Raw genomic sequence first — 18,766 nt, 5'->3', positions numbered from 1 at the left:
TGCTGGTTGAAGGCTATTGCGTGATGGTGCCAGCAAAAGTTGTAAAATAGAAAACTGTTGACTACATTCTTGACCAATTGTCTTGCTGGTTGAAGACTATTGCATGATGGTCCCAGCAAAAGTTATAAAATAGAAAACTGTTGACTGGCAGCACATAAACCAATCAGAATGGCTTATTTTGAATGACAATTGCATCAACCAATCAGATGGTCTCAATTCTAAACTAATTTGCATAAGGGCTTTATTTGCTCTCCATAACTTACTGAGGTCTTTCCTAACCCTAGTTTAATTGAAAACCTACAAAACCAGCCACAGATAGTTGATAACAAGAGCATTCTTGACCAATTGTCTTGCTTGTTGAAGACTAATGCATGATAGTCCCAGCAAAAGTTGTAAAATAGAAAACTGTTGACTGACAGTACATAAACCAATCAGAATGGCTTATTTTGAATGACAGTTGCATCAACCAATCATATGATCTCAATTCTGAACTAATTTGCATAAGGGCTTTATTTGCTCTTCATAACTTACTGAGGTCCTTCCTCACCCTAGTCTAATAGAACACCTGCAGAACCAGCCACAGATAGTTGATAACAAGAGCATTCTTGACCAATTGTCTTGCTGGTTGAAGACTAATGCATGATAGTCCAAGCAAAAGTTGTAAAATAGAAAACTGTTGACTGACAGTATATAAACCAATCAGAATGGTTTATTTTGAATGACAGTTGCATCAACCAATCAGATGATCTCAATTCTGAACTAATTTGCATAAGGGCTATATTTGCTCTCCATAACTTACTGAGGTCCTTCCTAACCCTAGTTTAATTGAAAACCTACAAAACCAGCCACAGATAGTTGATAACAAGAGCATTCTTGACCAATTGTCTTGCTGGTTGAAGACTAATGCTTGATAGTCCCAGCAAAAGTTGTAAAATAGAGAACTGTTGACTGACAGTACATAAACTAATCAGAATTGCTTATTTTGAATGACAGTTGCATCAACCAATCAGATGGTCTCAATTCTGAACTAATTTGCATAAGGGCTTTATTTGCTCTTTATAACTTACTGAGGTCCTTCCTCACCCTATTTTAATTGAACAACTGCAGAACCAGCCACAGATAGTTGATAACAAGAACATTATTGACCAATTGTCTTGCTGGTTGAAGACTATTGCATGATGGTCCCAGCAAACGTTGTAAAATATGAAACTGTTGACTGATGGTACATAAACCAATCAGAATGGCTTATTTTGAATGACAGTTGCATCAACCAATCAGATGGTCTCAATTCTGAACTAATTTGCATAATGGCTTTATTTGCTCTTCATAACTTACTGAGGTCCTCCCTCACCCTAGTCTTATTGAACACCTGCAGAACCAGCCACAGATAGTTGATAACAAGAACATTCTTGACCAATTGTCTTGCTGGTTGAAGGCTATTGCGTGATGGTGCCAGCAAAAGTTATAAAATAGAAAACTGTTGACTACATTCTTGACCAATTGTCTTGCTGGTAGAAGATTATTGCATGATGGTCCCAGCAAAAGTTATAAAATAGAAAACTGTTGACTGACAGCACATAAACCAATCAGAATGGCTTATTTTGAATGACAATTGCATCAACCAATCAGATGGTCTCAATTCTAAACTAATTTGCATAAGGGCTTTATTTGCTCTCCATAACTTACTGAGGTCCTTCCTAACCCTAGTTTAATTGAAAACCTACAAAACCAGCCACAGATAGTTGATAACAAGAGCATTCTTGACCAATTGTCTTGCTGGTTGAAGACTAATGCATGGTACTCCCAGCAAAAGTTTTAAAATAGAAAACTGTTGACTGACAGTACATGAACCAATCAGAATGGCTTATTTTGAATGACAGTTGCATCAACCAATCATATAATCTCAATTCTGAACCAATTTGCATACGGGCTTTATTTGCTCTTCATAACTTACTGAGGTCCTTCCTCACCCTAGTCTAATTGAACACCTGCAGAACCAGCCACAGATAGTTCATAACAAGAGCATTCTTGACCAATTGTCTTGCTGGTTGAAGACTAATGAATGATAGTCCCAGCAAAAGTTGTAAAATAGAGAACTGTTGACTGACAGTACATAAACCAATCAGAATGGCTTATTTTGAATGACAATTGCATCAACCAATCAGATGGTCTCAATTCTAAACTAATTTGCATAAGGGCTTTATTTGCTCTCCATAACTTACTGAGGTCTTTCCTAACCCTAGTTTAATTGAACACCTGCAGAACCAGCCACAGATAGTTGATAACAAGAGCATTCTTGACCAATTGTCTTGCTGGTTGAAGACTAATGCATGATAGTCCCAGCAAAAGTTGTAAAATAGAAAACTGTTGACTGACAGTATATAAACCAATCAGAATGGCTTATTTTGAATGACAGTTGCATCAACCAATCAGATGATCTCAATTCTGAACTAATTTGCATAAGGGCTTTATTTGCTCTCCATAACTTACTAAGGTCCTTCCTAACCCTAGTTTAATTGAAAACCTACAAAACCAGCTACAGATAGTTGATAACAAGAGCATTCTTGACCAATTGTCTTGCTGGTTGAAGACTAATGCATGATAGTCCCAGCAAAAGTTGTAAAATAGAGAACTGTTGACTGACAGTACATAAACCAATCAGAATGGTGTATTTTGAATGACAATTGCATCAACCAATCAGATGGTCTCAATTCTAAACTAATTTGCATAGGGGCTTTATTTGCTCTCCATAACTTACTGAGGTCCTTCCTAACCCTAGTTTAATTGAAAACCTATAAAACCAGCCACAGATAGTTGATAACAAGAGCATTCTTGACCAATTGTCTTGCTGGTTGAAGGCTATTGCGTGATGGTGCCAGCAAAAGTTGTAAAATAGAAAACTGTTGACTACATTCTTGACCAATTGTCTTGCTGGTTGAAGACTATTGCATGATGGTCCCAGCAAAAGTTATAAAATAGAAAACTGTTGACTGACAGCACATAAACCAATCAGAATGGCTTATTTTGAATGACAATTGCATCAACCAATCAGATGGTCTCAATTCTAAACTAATTTGCATAAGGGCTTTATTTGCTCTCCATAACTTACTGAGGTCTTTCCTAACCCTAGTTTAATTGAAAACCTACAAAACCAGCCACAGATAGTTGATAACAAGAGCATTCTTGACCAAATGTCTTGCTGGTTGAAGACTAATGCATGATAGTCCCAGCAAAAGTTGTAAACTAGAAAACTGTTGACTGACAGTATATAAACCAATCAGAATGGCTTATTTTGAATGACAGTTGCATCAACCAATCAGATGATCTCAATTCTGAACTAATTTGCATAAGGGCTTTATTTGCTCTCCATAACTTACTGAGGTCCTTCCTAACCCTAGTTTAATTGAAAACCTACAAAACCATCCACAGATAGTTGATAACAAGAGCATTCTTGACCAATTGTCTTGCTGGTTGAAGACTAATGCATGATAGTCCCAGCAAAAGTTGTAAAATAGAGAACTGTTGACTGACAGTACATAAAACAATCAGAATGGCTTATTTTGAATGACAATTGCATCAACCAATCAGATGGTCTCAATTCTAAACCAATTTGCATAAGGGCTTTATTTGCTCTCCATAACTTACTGAGGTCTTTCCTAACCCTAGTTTATTTGAACACCTGCAGAACCAGCCACAGATAGTTGATAACAAGAGCATTCTTGACCAATTGTCTTGCTGGTTGAAGACTAATGCATGATAGTCCCAGCAAAAGTTGTAAAATAGAAAACTGTTGACTGACAGTATATAAACCAATCAGAATTCCTTATTTTGAATGACAGTTGCATCAACCAATCAGATGATCTCAATTCTGAACTAATTTGCATAAGGGCTTTATTTGCTCTCCATAACTTACTGAGGTCCTTCCTAACCCTAGTTTAATTGAAAACCTACAAAACCATCCACAGATAGTTGATTACAAGAGCATTCTTGACCAATTGTCTTGCTGGTTGAAGACTAATGCATGATAGTCCCAGCAAAAGTTGTAAAATAGAGAACAGTTGACTGACAGTACATAAACCAATCAGAATGGTGTATTTTGAATGACAATTGCATCAACCAATCAGATGGTCTTAATTCTAAACTAATTTGCATAAGGGCTTTATTTGCTCTCCATAACTTACTGAGGTCCTTCCTAACCCTAGTTTAATTGAAAACCTACAAAACCAGCCACAGATAGTTGATAACAAGAGCATTCTTGACCAATTGTATTGCTGGTTGAAGACTAATGCATGATAGTCCCAGCAAAAGTTGTAAAATAGAGAACTTTTGACTGACAGTACATAAACCAATCAGAATGGTGTATTTTGAATGACAATTGCATCAACCAATCAGATGGTCTTAATTCTAAACTAATTTGCATAAGGGCTTTATTTGCTCTCCATAACTTACTGAGGTCCTTCCTAACCCTAGTTTAATTGAAAACCTACAAAACCAGCCACAGATAGTTGATAACAAGAGCATTCTTGACCAATTGTCTTGCTGGTTGAAGACTAATGCATGATAGTCCCAGCAAAAGTTGTAAAATAGAGAACTGTTGACTGACAGTACATAAACCAAACAAAATGGTGTATTTTGAATGACAATTGCATCAACCAATCAGATGGTCTCAATTCTAAACTAATTTGCATAGGGACTTTATTTGCTCTCCATAACTTACTGAGGTCCTTCCTAACCCTAGTTTAATTGAAAACCTATAAAACCAGCCACAGATAGTTGATAACAAGAGCATTCTTGACCAATTGTCTTGCTGGTTGAAGGCTATTGCGTGATGGTGCCAGCAAAAGTTGTAAAATAGAAAACTGTTGACTACATTCTTGACCAATTGTCTTGCTGGTTGAAGACTATTGCATGATGGTCCCAGCAAAAGTTATAAAATAGAAAACTGTTGACTGGCAGCACATAAACCAATCAGAATGGCTTATTTTGAATGACAATTGCATCAACCAATCAGATGGTCTCAATTCTAAACTAATTTGCATAAGGGCTTTATTTGCTCTCCATAACTTACTGAGGTCTTTCCTAACCCTAGTTTAATTGAAAACCTACAAAACCAGCCACAGATAGTTGATAACAAGAGCATTCTTGACCAATTGTCTTGCTTGTTGAAGACTAATGCATGATAGTCCCAGCAAAAGTTGTAAAATAGAAAACTGTTGACTGACAGTACATAAACCAATCAGAATGGCTTATTTTGAATGACAGTTGCATCAACCAATCATATGATCTCAATTCTGAACTAATTTGCATAAGGGCTTTATTTGCTCTTCATAACTTACTGAGGTCCTTCCTCACCCTAGTCTAATAGAACACCTGCAGAACCAGCCACAGATAGTTGATAACAAGAGCATTCTTGACCAATTGTCTTGCTGGTTGAAGACTAATGCATGATAGTCCAAGCAAAAGTTGTAAAATAGAAAACTGTTGACTGACAGTATATAAACCAATCAGAATGGTTTATTTTGAATGACAGTTGCATCAACCAATCAGATGATCTCAATTCTGAACTAATTTGCATAAGGGCTATATTTGCTCTCCATAACTTACTGAGGTCCTTCCTAACCCTAGTTTAATTGAAAACCTACAAAACCAGCCACAGATAGTTGATAACAAGAGCATTCTTGACCAATTGTCTTGCTGGTTGAAGACTAATGCTTGATAGTCCCAGCAAAAGTTGTAAAATAGAGAACTGTTGACTGACAGTACATAAACTAATCAGAATGGCTTATTTTGAATGACAGTTGCATCAACCAATCAGATGGTCTCAATTCTGAACTAATTTGCATAAGGGCTTTATTTGCTCTTTATAACTTACTGAGGTCCTTCCTCACCCTATTTTAATTGAACAACTGCAGAACCAGCCACAGATAGTTGATAACAAGAACATTATTGACCAATTGTCTTGCTGGTTGAAGACTATTGCATGATGGTCCCAGCAAACGTTGTAAAATAGGAAACTGTTGACTGATGGTACATAAACCAATCAGAATGGCTTATTTTGAATGACAGTTGCATCAACCAATCAGATGGTCTCAATTCTGAACTAATTTGCATAATGGCTTTATTTGCTCTTCATAACTTACTGAGGTCCTCCCTCACCCTAGTCTTATTGAACACCTGCAGAACCAGTAACAGATAGTTGATAACAAGAACATTCTTGACCAATTGTCTTGCTGGTTGAAGGCTATTGCGTGATGGTGCCAGCAAAAGTTATAAAATAGAAAACTGTTGACTACATTCTTGACCAATTGTCTTGCTGGTAGAAGATTATTGCATGATGGTCCCAGCAAAAGTTATAAAATAGAAAACTGTTGACTGACAGCACATAAACCAATCAGAATGGCTTATTTTGAATGACAATTGCATCAACCAATCAGATGGTCTCAATTCTAAACTAATTTGCATAAGGGCTTTATTTGCTCTCCATAACTTACTGAGGTCCTTCCTAACCCTAGTTTAATTGAAAACCTACAAAACCAGCCACAGATAGTTGATAACAAGAGCATTCTTGACCAATTGTCTTGCTGGTTGAAGACTAATGCATGGTACTCCCAGCAAAAGTTTTAAAATAGAAAACTGTTGACTGACAGTACATGAACCAATCAGAATGGCTTATTTTGAATGACAGTTGCATCAACCAATCATATAATCTCAATTCTGAACCAATTTGCATACGGGCTTTATTTGCTCTTCATAACTTACTGAGGTCCTTCCTCACCCTAGTCTAATTGAACACCTGCAGAACCAGCCACAGATAGTTCATAACAAGAGCATTCTTGACCAATTGTCTTGCTGGTTGAAGACTAATGAATGATAGTCCCAGCAAAAGTTGTAAAATAGAGAACTGTTGACTGACAGTACATAAACCAATCAGAATGGCTTATTTTGAATGACAATTGCATCAACCAATCAGATGGTCTCAATTCTAAACTAATTTGCATAAGGGCTTTATTTGCTCTCCATAACTTACTGAGGTCTTTCCTAACCCTAGTTTAATTGAACACCTGCAGAACCAGCCACAGATAGTTGATAACAAGAGCATTCTTGACCAATTGTCTTGCTGGTTGAAGACTAATGCATGATAGTCCCAGCAAAAGTTGTAAAATAGAGAACTGTTGACTGACAGTACATAAACCAATCAGAATGGTGTATTTTGAATGACAATTGCATCAACCAATCAGATGGTCTCAATTCTAAACTAATTTGCATAGGGGCTTTATTTGCTCTCCATAACTTACTGAGGTCCTTCCTAACCCTAGTTTAATTGAAAACCTATAAAACCAGCCACAGATAGTTGATAACAAGAGCATTCTTGACCAATTGTCTTGCTGGTTGAAGGCTATTGCGTGATGGTGCCAGCAAAAGAAGTAAAATAGAAAACTGTTGACTACATTCTTGACCAATTGTCTTGCTGGTTGAAGACTATTGCATGATGGTCCCAGCAAAAGTTATAAAATAGAAAACTGTTGACTGACAGCACATAAACCAATCAGAATGGCTTATTTTGAATGACAATTGCATCAACCAATCAGATGGTCTCAATTCTAAACTAATTTGCATAAGGGCTTTATTTGCTCTCCATAACTTACTGAGGTCTTTCCTAACCCTAGTTTAATTGAAAACCTACAAAACCAGCCACAGATAGTTGATAACAAGAGCATTCTTGACCAAATGTCTTGCTGGTTGAAGACTAATGCATGATAGTCCCAGCAAAAGTTGTAAACTAGAAAACTGTTGACTGACAGTATATAAACCAATCAGAATGGCTTATTTTGAATGACAGTTGCATCAACCAATCAGATGATCTCAATTCTGAACTAATTTGCATAAGGGCTTTATTTGCTCTCCATAACTTACTGAGGTCCTTCCTAACCCTAGTTTAATTGAAAACCTACAAAACCATCCACAGATAGTTGATAACAAGAGCATTCTTGACCAATTGTCTTGCTGGTTGAAGACTAATGCATGATAGTCCCAGCAAAAGTTGTAAAATAGAGAACTGTTGACTGACAGTACATAAACCAATCAGAATGGTGTATTTTGAATGACAATTGCATCAAAAAATCAGATTTTCTTAATTCTAAACTAATCTGCATAAGGGCTTTATTTGCTCTCCATAACTTACTGAGGTCCTTCCTAACCCTAGTTTAATTGAAAACCTACAAAACCAGCCACAGATAGTTGATAACAAGAGCATTCTTGACCAATTGTCTTGCTGGTTGAAGACTAATGCATGATAGTCCCAGCAAAAGTTGTAAAATAGAGAACTGTTGACTGACAGTACATAAAACAATCAGAATGGCTTATTTTGAATGACAATTGCATCAACCAATCAGATGGTCTCAATTCTAAACCAATTTGCATAAGGGCTTTATTTGCTCTCCATAACTTACTGAGGTCTTTCCTAACCCTAGTTTATTTGAACACCTGCAGAACCAGCCACAGATAGTTGATAACAAGAGCATTCTTGACCAATTGTCTTGCTGGTTGAAGACTAATGCATGATAGTCCCAGCAAAAGTTGTAAAATAGAAAACTGTTGACTGACAGTATATAAACCAATCAGAATTCCTTATTTTGAATGACAGTTGCATCAACCAATCAGATGATCTCAATTCTGAACTAATTTGCATAAGGGCTTTATTTGCTCTCCATAACTTACTGAGGTCCTTCCTAACCCTAGTTTAATTGAAAACCTACAAAACCATCCACAGATAGTTGATTACAAGAGCATTCTTGACCAATTGTCTTGCTGGTTGAAGACTAATGCATGATAGTCCCAGCAAAAGTTGTAAAATAGAGAACAGTTGACTGACAGTACATAAACCAATCAGAATGGTGTATTTTGAATGACAATTGCATCAACCAATCAGATGGTCTTAATTCTAAACTAATTTGCATAAGGGCTTTATTTGCTCTCCATAACTTACTGAGGTCCTTCCTAACCCTAGTTTAATTGAAAACCTACAAAACCAGCCACAGATAGTTGATAACAAGAGCATTCTTGACCAATTGTCTTGCTGGTTGAAGACTAATGCATGATAGTCCCAGCAAAAGTTGTAAAATAGAGAACTGTTGACTGACAGTACATAAACCAATCAGAATGGCTTATTTTGAATGACAATTGCATCAACCAAACAGATGGTCTCAATTCTAAACTAATTTGCATAAGGGCTTTATTTGCTCTCCATAACTTACTGAGGTCTTTCCTAACCCTAGTTTAATTGAACACCTGCAGAACCAGCCACAGATAGTTGATAACAAGAGCATTCTTGACCAATTGTCTTGCTGGTTGAAGACTAATGCATGATAGTCCCAGCAAAAGTTGTAAAATAGAAAACTGTTGACTGACAGTATATAAACCAATCAGAATTCCTTATTTTGAATGACAGTTGCATCAACCAATCAGATGATCTCAATTCTGAACTAATTTGCATAAGGGCTTTATTTGCTCTCCATAACTTACTGAGGTCCATCCTAACCCTAGTTTAATTGAAAACCTACAAAACCATCCACAGATAGTTGATTACAAGAGCATTCTTGACCAATTGTCTTGCTGGTTGAAGACTAATGCATGATAGTCCCAGCAAAAGTTGTAAAATAGAGAACAGTTGACTGACAGTACATAAACCAATCAGAATGGTGTATTTTGAATGACAATTGCATCAACCAATCAGATGGTCTTAATTCTAAACTAATTTGCATAAGGGCTTTATTTGCTCTCCATAACTTACTGAGGTCCTTCCTAACCCTAGTTTAATTGAAAACCTACAAAACCAGCCACAGATAGTTGATAACAAGAGCATTCTTGACCAATTGTCTTGCTGGTTGAAGACTAATGCATGATAGTCCCAGCAAAAGTTGTAAAATAGAGAACTGTTGACTGACAGTACATAAACCAATCAGAATGGTGTATTTTGAATGACAATTGCATCAACCAATCAGATGGTCTCAATTCTGAACTAATTTGCATAATGGCTTTATTTGCTCTTCATAACTTACTGAGGTCCTTCCTCACCCTAGTCTTATTGAACACCTGCAGAACCAGCCACAGATAGTTGATAACAAGAACATTCTTGACCAATTGTCTTGCTGGTTGAAGGCTATTGCGTGATGGTGCCAGCAAAAGTTGTAAAATAGAAAACTGTTGACTACATTCTTGATCAATTGTCTTGCTGGTAGAAGACTATTGCATGATGGTCCCAGCAAAAGTTATAAAATAGAAAACTGTTGACTGACAGCACATAAACCAATCAGAATGGCTTATTTTGAATGTCAATTGCATCAACCAATCAGATGGTCTCAATTCTAAACTAATTTGCATAAGGGCTTTATTTGCTCTCCATAACTTACTGAGGTCCTTCCTAACCCTAGTTTAATTGAAAACCTACCAAACCAGCCACAGATAGTTGATAACAAGAGCATTTTTGACCAATTGTCTTGCTGGTTGAAGACTAATGCATGATAGTCCCAGCAAAAGTTGTAAAATAGAAAACTGTTGACTGACAGTATATAAACCAATCAGAATGGCTTATTTTGAATGACAGTTGCATCAACCAATCAGATGATCTCAATTCTGAACTAATTTGCATAAGGGCTTTATTTGCTCTCCATAACTTACTGAGGTCCTTCCTAACCCTAGTTTAATTGAAAACCTACAAAACCAGCCACAGATAGTTGATAACAAGAGCATTATTGACCAAATGTCTTGCTGGTTGAAGACTAATGCATGATAGTCCCAGCAAAAGTTGTAAAATAGAGAACTGTTGACTGACAGTACATAAACCAATCAGAATGGCTTATTTTGAATGACAATTGCATCAACCAATCAGATGGTCTTAATTCTAAACTAATTTGCATAAGGGCTTTATTTGCTCTCCATAACTTACTGAGGTCCTTCCTAACCCTAGTTTAATTGAAAACCTACAAAATCAGCCACAGATAGTTAATAACAAGAGCATTATTGACCAATTGTCTTGCTGGTTGAAGGCTAATGCGTGATGGTCCCAGCAAAAGTTGTAAAATAGAGAACTGTTGACTGACAGTACATAAACCAATCAGAATGGTGTATTTTGAATGACAATTGCATCAAAAAATCAGATGATCTAAATTCTAAACTAATTTGCATAAGGGCTTTATTTGCTCTCCATAACTTACTGAGGTCCTTCCTAACCCTAGTTTAATTGAAAACCTACAAAACCAGCCACAGATAGTTGATAACAAGAGCATTCTTGACCAATTGTCTTGCTGGTTGAAGACTAATGCATGATAGTCCCAGCAAAAGTTGTAAAATAGAGAACTGTTGACTGACAGTACATAAACCAATCAGAATGGTGTATTTTGAATGACAATTGCATCAACCAATCAGATGGTCTCAATTCTAAACTAATTTGCATAAGGGCTTTATTTGCTCTCCATAACTTACTGAGGTCCTTCCTAACCCTAGTTTAATTGAAAACCTATAAAACCAGCCACAGATAGTTCATAACAAGAGCATTCTTGACCAATTGTCTTGCTGGTTGAAGACTAATGAATGATAGTCCCAGCAAAAGTTGTAAAATAGAGAACTGTTGACTGACAGTACATAAACCAATCAGAATGGCTTATTTTGAATGACAATTGCATCAACCAATCAGATGGTCTCAATTCTAAACTAATTTGCATAAGGGCTTTATTTGCTCTCCATAACTTACTGAGGTCTTTCCTAACCCTAGTTTAATTGAACACCTGCAGAACCAGCCACAGATAGTTGATAACAAGAGCATTCTTGACCAATTGTCTTGCTGGTTGAAGACTAATGCATGATAGTCCCAGCAAAAGTTGTAAAATAGAGAACTTTTGACTGACAGTACATAAACCAATCAGAATGGTGTATTTTGAATGACAATTGCATCAACCAATCAGATGGTCTTAATTCTAAACTAATTTGCATAAGGGCTTTATTTGCTCTCCATAACTTACTGAGGTCCTTCCTAACCCTAGTTTAATTGAAAACCTACAAAACCAGCCACAGATAGTTGATAACAAGAGCATTCTTGACCAATTGTCTTGCTGGTTGAAGACTAATGCATGATAGTCCCAGCAAAAGTTGTAAAATAGAGAACTGTTGACTGACAGTACATAAACCAAACAAAATGGTGTATTTTGAATGACAATTGCATCAACCAATCAGATGGTCTCAATTCTAAACTAATTTGCATAGGGACTTTATTTGCTCTCCATAACTTACTGAGGTCCTTCCTAACCCTAGTTTAATTGAAAACCTATAAAACCAGCCACAGATAGTTGATAACAAGAGCATTCTTGACCAATTGTCTTGCTGGTTGAAGGCTATTGCGTGATGGTGCCAGCAAAAGTTGTAAAATAGAAAACTGTTGACTACATTCTTGACCAATTGTCTTGCTGGTTGAAGACTATTGCATGATGGTCCCAGCAAAAGTTATAAAATAGAAAACTGTTGACTGGCAGCACATAAACCAATCAGAATGGCTTATTTTGAATGACAATTGCATCAACCAATCAGATGGTCTCAATTCTAAACTAATTTGCATAAGGGCTTTATTTGCTCTCCATAACTTACTGAGGTCTTTCCTAAACCTAGTTTAATTGAAAACCTACAAAACCAGCCACAGATAGTTGATAACAAGAGCATTCTTGACCAATTGTCTTGCTTGTTGAAGACTAATGCATGATAGTCCCAGCAAAAGTTGTAAAATAGAAAACTGTTGACTGACAGTACATAAACCAATCAGAATGGCTTATTTTGAATGACAGTTGCATCAACCAATCATATGATCTCAATTCTGAACTAATTTGCATAAGGGCTTTATTTGCTCTTCATAACTTACTGAGGTCCTTCCTCACCCTAGTCTAATAGAACACCTGCAGAACCAGCCACAGATAGTTGATAACAAGAGCATTCTTGACCAATTGTCTTGCTGGTTGAAGACTAATGCTTGATAGTCCCAGCAAAAGTTGTAAAATAGAGAACTGTTGACTGACAGTACATAAACTAATCAGAATGGCTTATTTTGAATGACAGTTGCATCAACCAATCAGATGGTCTCAATTCTGAACTAATTTGCATAAGGGCTTTATTTGCTCTTTATAACTTACTGAGGTCCTTCCTCACCCTATTTTAATTGAACAACTGCAGAACCAGCCACAGATAGTTGATAACAAGAACATTATTGACCAATTGTCTTGCTGGTTGAAGACTATTGCATGATGGTCCCAGCAAACGTTGTAAAATAGGAAACTGTTGACTGATGGTACATAAACCAATCAGAATGGCTTATTTTGAATGACAGTTGCATCAACCAATCAGATGGTCTCAATTCTGAACTAATTTGCATAATGGCTTTATTTGCTCTTCATAACTTACTGAGGTCCTCCCTCACCCTAGTCTTATTGAACACCTGCAGAACCAGCCACAGATAGTTGATAACAAGAACATTCTTGACCAATTGTCTTGCTGGTTGAAGGCTATTGCGTGATGGTGCCAGCAAAAGTTATAAAATAGAAAACTGTTGACTACATTCTTGACCAATTGTCTTGCTGGTAGAAGATTATTGCATGATGGTCCCAGCAAAAGTTATAAAATAGAAAACTGTTGACTGACAGCACATAAACCAATCAGAATGGCTTATTTTGAATGACAATTGCATCAACCAATCAGATGGTCTCAATTCTAAACTAATTTGCATAAGGGCTTTATTTGCTCTCCATAACTTACTGAGGTCCTTCCTAACCCTAGTTTAATTGAAAACCTACAAAACCAGCCACAGATAGTTGATAACAAGAGCATTCTTGACCAATTGTCTTGCTGGTTGAAGACTAATGCATGGTACTCCCAGCAAAAGTTGTAAAATAGAAAACTGTTGACTGACAGTACATGAACCAATCAGAATGGCTTATTTTGAATGACAGTTGCATCAACCAATCATATAATCTCAATTCTGAACCAATTTGCATACGGGCTTTATTTGCTCTTCATAACTTACTGAGGTCCTTCCTCACCCTAGTCTAATTGAACACCTGCAGAACCAGCCACAGATAGTTCATAACAAGAGCATTCTTGACCAATTGTCTTGCTGGTTGAAGACTAATGAATGATAGTCCCAGCAAAAGTTGTAAAATAGAGAACTGTTGACTGACAGTACATAAACCAATCAGAATGGCTTATTTTGAATGACAATTGCATCAACCAATCAGATGGTCTCAATTCTAAACTAATTTGCATAAGGGCTTTATTTGCTCTCCATAACTTACTGAGGTCCTTCCTCACCCTAGTCTAATAGAACACCTGCAGAACCAGCCACAGATAGTTGATAACAAGAGCATTCTTGACCAATTGTCTTGCTGGTTGAAGACTAATGCATGATAGTCCAAGCAAAAGTTGTAAAATAGAAAACTGTTGACTGACAGTATATAAACCAATCAGAATGGTTTATTTTGAATGACAGTTGCATCAACCAATCAGATGATCTCAATTCTGAACTAATTTGCATAAGGGCTATATTTGCTCTCCATAACTTACTGAGGTCCTTCCTAACCCTAGTTTAATTGAAAACCTACAAAACCAGTCACAGATAGTTGATAACAAGAGCATTCTTGACCAATTGTCTTGCTGGTTGAAGACTAATGCTTGATAGTCCCAGCAAAAGTTGTAAAATAGAGAACTGTTGACTGACAGTACATAAACTAATCAGAATGGCTTATTTTGAATGACAGTTGCATCAACCAATCAGATGGTCTCAATTCTGAACTAATTTGCATAAGGGCTTTATTTGCTCTTTATAACTTACTGAGGTCCTTCCTCACCCTATTTTAATTGAACAACTGCAGAACCAGCCACAGATAGTTGATAACAAGAACATTATTGACCAATTGTCTTGCTGGTTGAAGACTATTGCATGATGGTCCCAGCAAACGTTGTAAAATAGGAAACTGTTGACTGATGGTACTTAAACCAATCAGAATGGCTTATTTTGAATGACAGTTGCATCAACCAATCAGATGGTCTTAATTCTGAACTAATTTGCATAATGGCTTTATTTGCTCTTCATAACTTACTGAGGTCCTCCCTCACCCTAGTCTTATTGAACACCTGCAGAACCAGCCACAGATAGTTGATAACAAGAACATTCTTGACCAATTGTCTTGCTGGTTGAAGGCTATTGCGTGATGGTGCCAGCAAAAGTTATAAAATAGAAAACTGTTGACTACATTCTTGACCAATTGTCTTGCTGGTAGAAGATTATTGCATGATGGTCCCAGCAAAAGTTATAAAATAGAAAACTGTTGACTGACAGCACATAAACCAATCAGAATGGCTTATTTTGAATGACAATTGCATCAACCAATCAGATGGTCTCAATTCTAAACTAATTTGCATAAGGGCTTTATTTGCTCTCCATAACTTACTGAGGTCCTTCCTAACCCTAGTTTAATTGAAAACCTACAAAACCAGCCACAGATAGTTGATAACAAGAGCATTCTTGACCAATTGTCTTGCTGGTTGAAGACTAATGCATGGTACCCCCAGCAAAAGTTGTAAAATAGAAAACTGTTGACTGACAGTACATGAACCAATCAGAATGGCTTATTTTGAATGACAGTTGCATCAACCAATCATATAATCTCAATTCTGAACCATTTTGCATACGGGCTTTATTTGCTCTTCATAACTTACTGAGGTCCTTCCTCACCCTAGTCTAATTGAACACCTGCAGAACCAGCCACAGATAGTTCATAACAAGAGCATTCTTGACCAATTGTCTTGCTGGTTGAAGACTAATGAATGATAGTCCCAGCAAAAGTTGTAAAATAGAGAACTGTTGACTGACAGTACATAAACCAATCAGAATGGCTTATTTTGAATGGCAATTGCATCAACCAATCAGATGGTCTCAATTCTAAACTAATTTGCATAAGGGCTTTATTTGCTCTCCATAACTTACTGAGGTCTTTCCTAACCCTAGTTTAATTGAACACCTGCAGAACCAGCCACAGATAGTTGATAACAAGAGCATTCTTGACCAATTGTCTTGCTGGTTGAAGACTAATGCATGATAGTCCCAGCAAAAGTTGTAAAATAGAAAACTGTTGACTGACAGTATATAAACCAATCAGAATGGCTTATTTTGAATGACAGTTGCATCAACCAATCAGATGATCTCAATTCTGAACTAATTTGCATAAGGGCTTTATTTGCTCTCCATAACTTACTAAGGTCCTTCCTAACCCTAGTTTAATTGAAAACCTACAAAACCAGCTACAGATAGTTGATAACAAGAGCATTCTTGACCAATTGTCTTGCTGGTTGAAGACTAATGCATGATAGTCCCAGCAAAAGTTGTAAAATAGAGAACTGTTGACTGACAGTACATAAACCAATCAGAATGGTGTATTTTGAATGACAATTGCATCAACCAATCAGATGGTCTCAATTCTAAACTAATTTGCATAAGGGCTTTATTTGCTCTCCATAACTTACTGAGGTCCTTCCTAACCCTAGTTTAATTGAAAACCTGTAAAACCAGCCACAGATAGTTGATAACAAGAGCATTCTTGACCAATTGTCTTGCTGGTTGAAGGCTATTGTGTGATGGTGCCAGCAAAAGTTATAAAATAGAAAACTGTTGACTACATTCTTGACCAATTGTCTTGCTGGTAGAAGATTATTGCATGATGGTCCCAGCAAAAGTTATAAAATAGAAAACTGTTGACTGACAGCACATAAACCAATCAGAATGGCTTATTTTGAATGACAATTGCATCAACCAATCAGATGGTCTCAATTCTAAACTAATTTGCATAAGGGCTTTATTTGCTCTCCATAACTTACTGAGGTCCTTCCTAACCCTAGTTTAATTGAAAACCTACAAAACCAGCCACAGATAGTTGATAACAAGAGCATTCTTGACCAATTGTCTTGCTGGTTGAAGACTAATGCATGGTACTCCCAGCAAAAGTTGTAAACTAGAAAACTGTTGACTGACAGTACATGAACCAATCAGAATGGCTTATTTTGAATGACAGTTGCATCAACCAATCATATAATCTCAATTCTGAACCATTTTGCATACGGGCTTTATTTGCTCTTCATAACTTACTGAGGTCCTTCCTCACCCTAGTCTAATTGAACACCTGCAGAACCAGCCACAGATAGTTCATAACAAGAGCATTCTTGACCAATTGTCTTGCTGGTTGAAGACTAATGAATGATAGTCCCAGCAAAAGTTGTAAAATAGAGAACTGTTGACTGACAGTACATAAACCAATCAGAATGGCTTATTTTGAATGACAATTGCATCAACCAATCAGATGGTCTCAATTCTAAACTAATTTGCATAAGGGCTTTATTTGCTCTCCATAACTTACTGAGGTCTTTCCTAACCCTAGTTTAATTCAACACTTGCAGAACCAGCCACAGATAGTTGATAACAAGAGCATTCTTGACCAATTGTCTTGCTGGTTGAAGACTAATGCATGATAGTCCCAGCAAAAGTTGTAAAATAGAAAACTGTTGACTGACAGTATATAAACCAATCAGAATGGCTTATTTTGAATGACAGTTGCATCAACCAATCAGATGATCTCAATTCTGAACTAATTTGCATAAGGGCTTTATTTGCTCTCCATAACTTACTAAGGTCCTTCCTAACCCTAGTTTAATTGAAAACCTACAAAACCAGCTACAGATAGTTGATAACAAGAGCATTCTTGACCAATTGTCTTGCTGGTTGAAGACTAATGCATGATAGTCCCAGCAAAAGTTGTAAAATAGAGAACTGTTGACTGACAGTACATAAACCAATCAGAATGGTGTATTTTGAATGACAATTGCATCAACCAATCAGATGGTCTCAATTCTAAACTAATTTGCATAAGGGCTTTATTTGCTCTCCATAACTTACTGAGGTCCTTCCTAACCCTAGTTTAATTGAAAACCTATAAAACCAGCCACAGATAGTTGATAACAAGAGCATTCTTGACCAATTGTCTTGCTGGTTGAAGGCTATTGCGTGATGGTGCCAGCAAAAGTTGTAAAATAGAAAACTGTTGACTACATTCTTGACCAATTGTCTTGCTGGTTGAAGACTATTGCATGATGGTCCCAGCAAAAGTTATAAAATAGAAAACTGTTGACTGACAGCACATAAACCAATCAGAATGGCTTATTTTGAATGACAATTGCATCAACCAATCAGATGGTCTCAATTCTAAACTAATTTGCATAAGGGCTTTATTTGCTCTCCATAACTTACTGAGGTCTTTCCTAACCCTAGTTTAATTGAAAACCTACAAAACCAGCCACAGATAGTTGATAACAAGAGCATTCTTGACCAAATGTCTTGCTGGTTGAAGACTAATGCATGATAGTCCCAGCAAAAGTTGTAAACTAGAAAACTGTTGACTGACAGTATATAAACCAATCAGAATGGCTTATTTTGAATGACAGTTGCATCAACCAATCAGATGATCTCAATTCTGAACTAATTTGCATAAGGGCTTTATTTGCTCTCCATAACTTACTGAGGTCCTTCCTAACCCTAGTTTAATTGAAAACCTACAAAACCATCCACAGATAGTTGATAACAAGAGCATTCTTGACCAATTGTCTTGCTGGTTGAAGACTAATGCATGATAGTCCCAGCAAAAGTTGTAAAATAGAGAACTGTTGACTGACAGTACATAAACCAATC

Source organism: Crinia signifera, chromosome 3, assembly GCF_055691185.1.
Source record: "Crinia signifera chromosome 3, ASM5569118v1, whole genome shotgun sequence".
Lineage (NCBI taxonomy): Eukaryota > Metazoa > Chordata > Amphibia > Anura > Myobatrachidae > Crinia > Crinia signifera.
The sequence above is the reverse complement of the archived record's forward strand: the minus strand, read 5'-3'. Positions refer to the sequence as shown.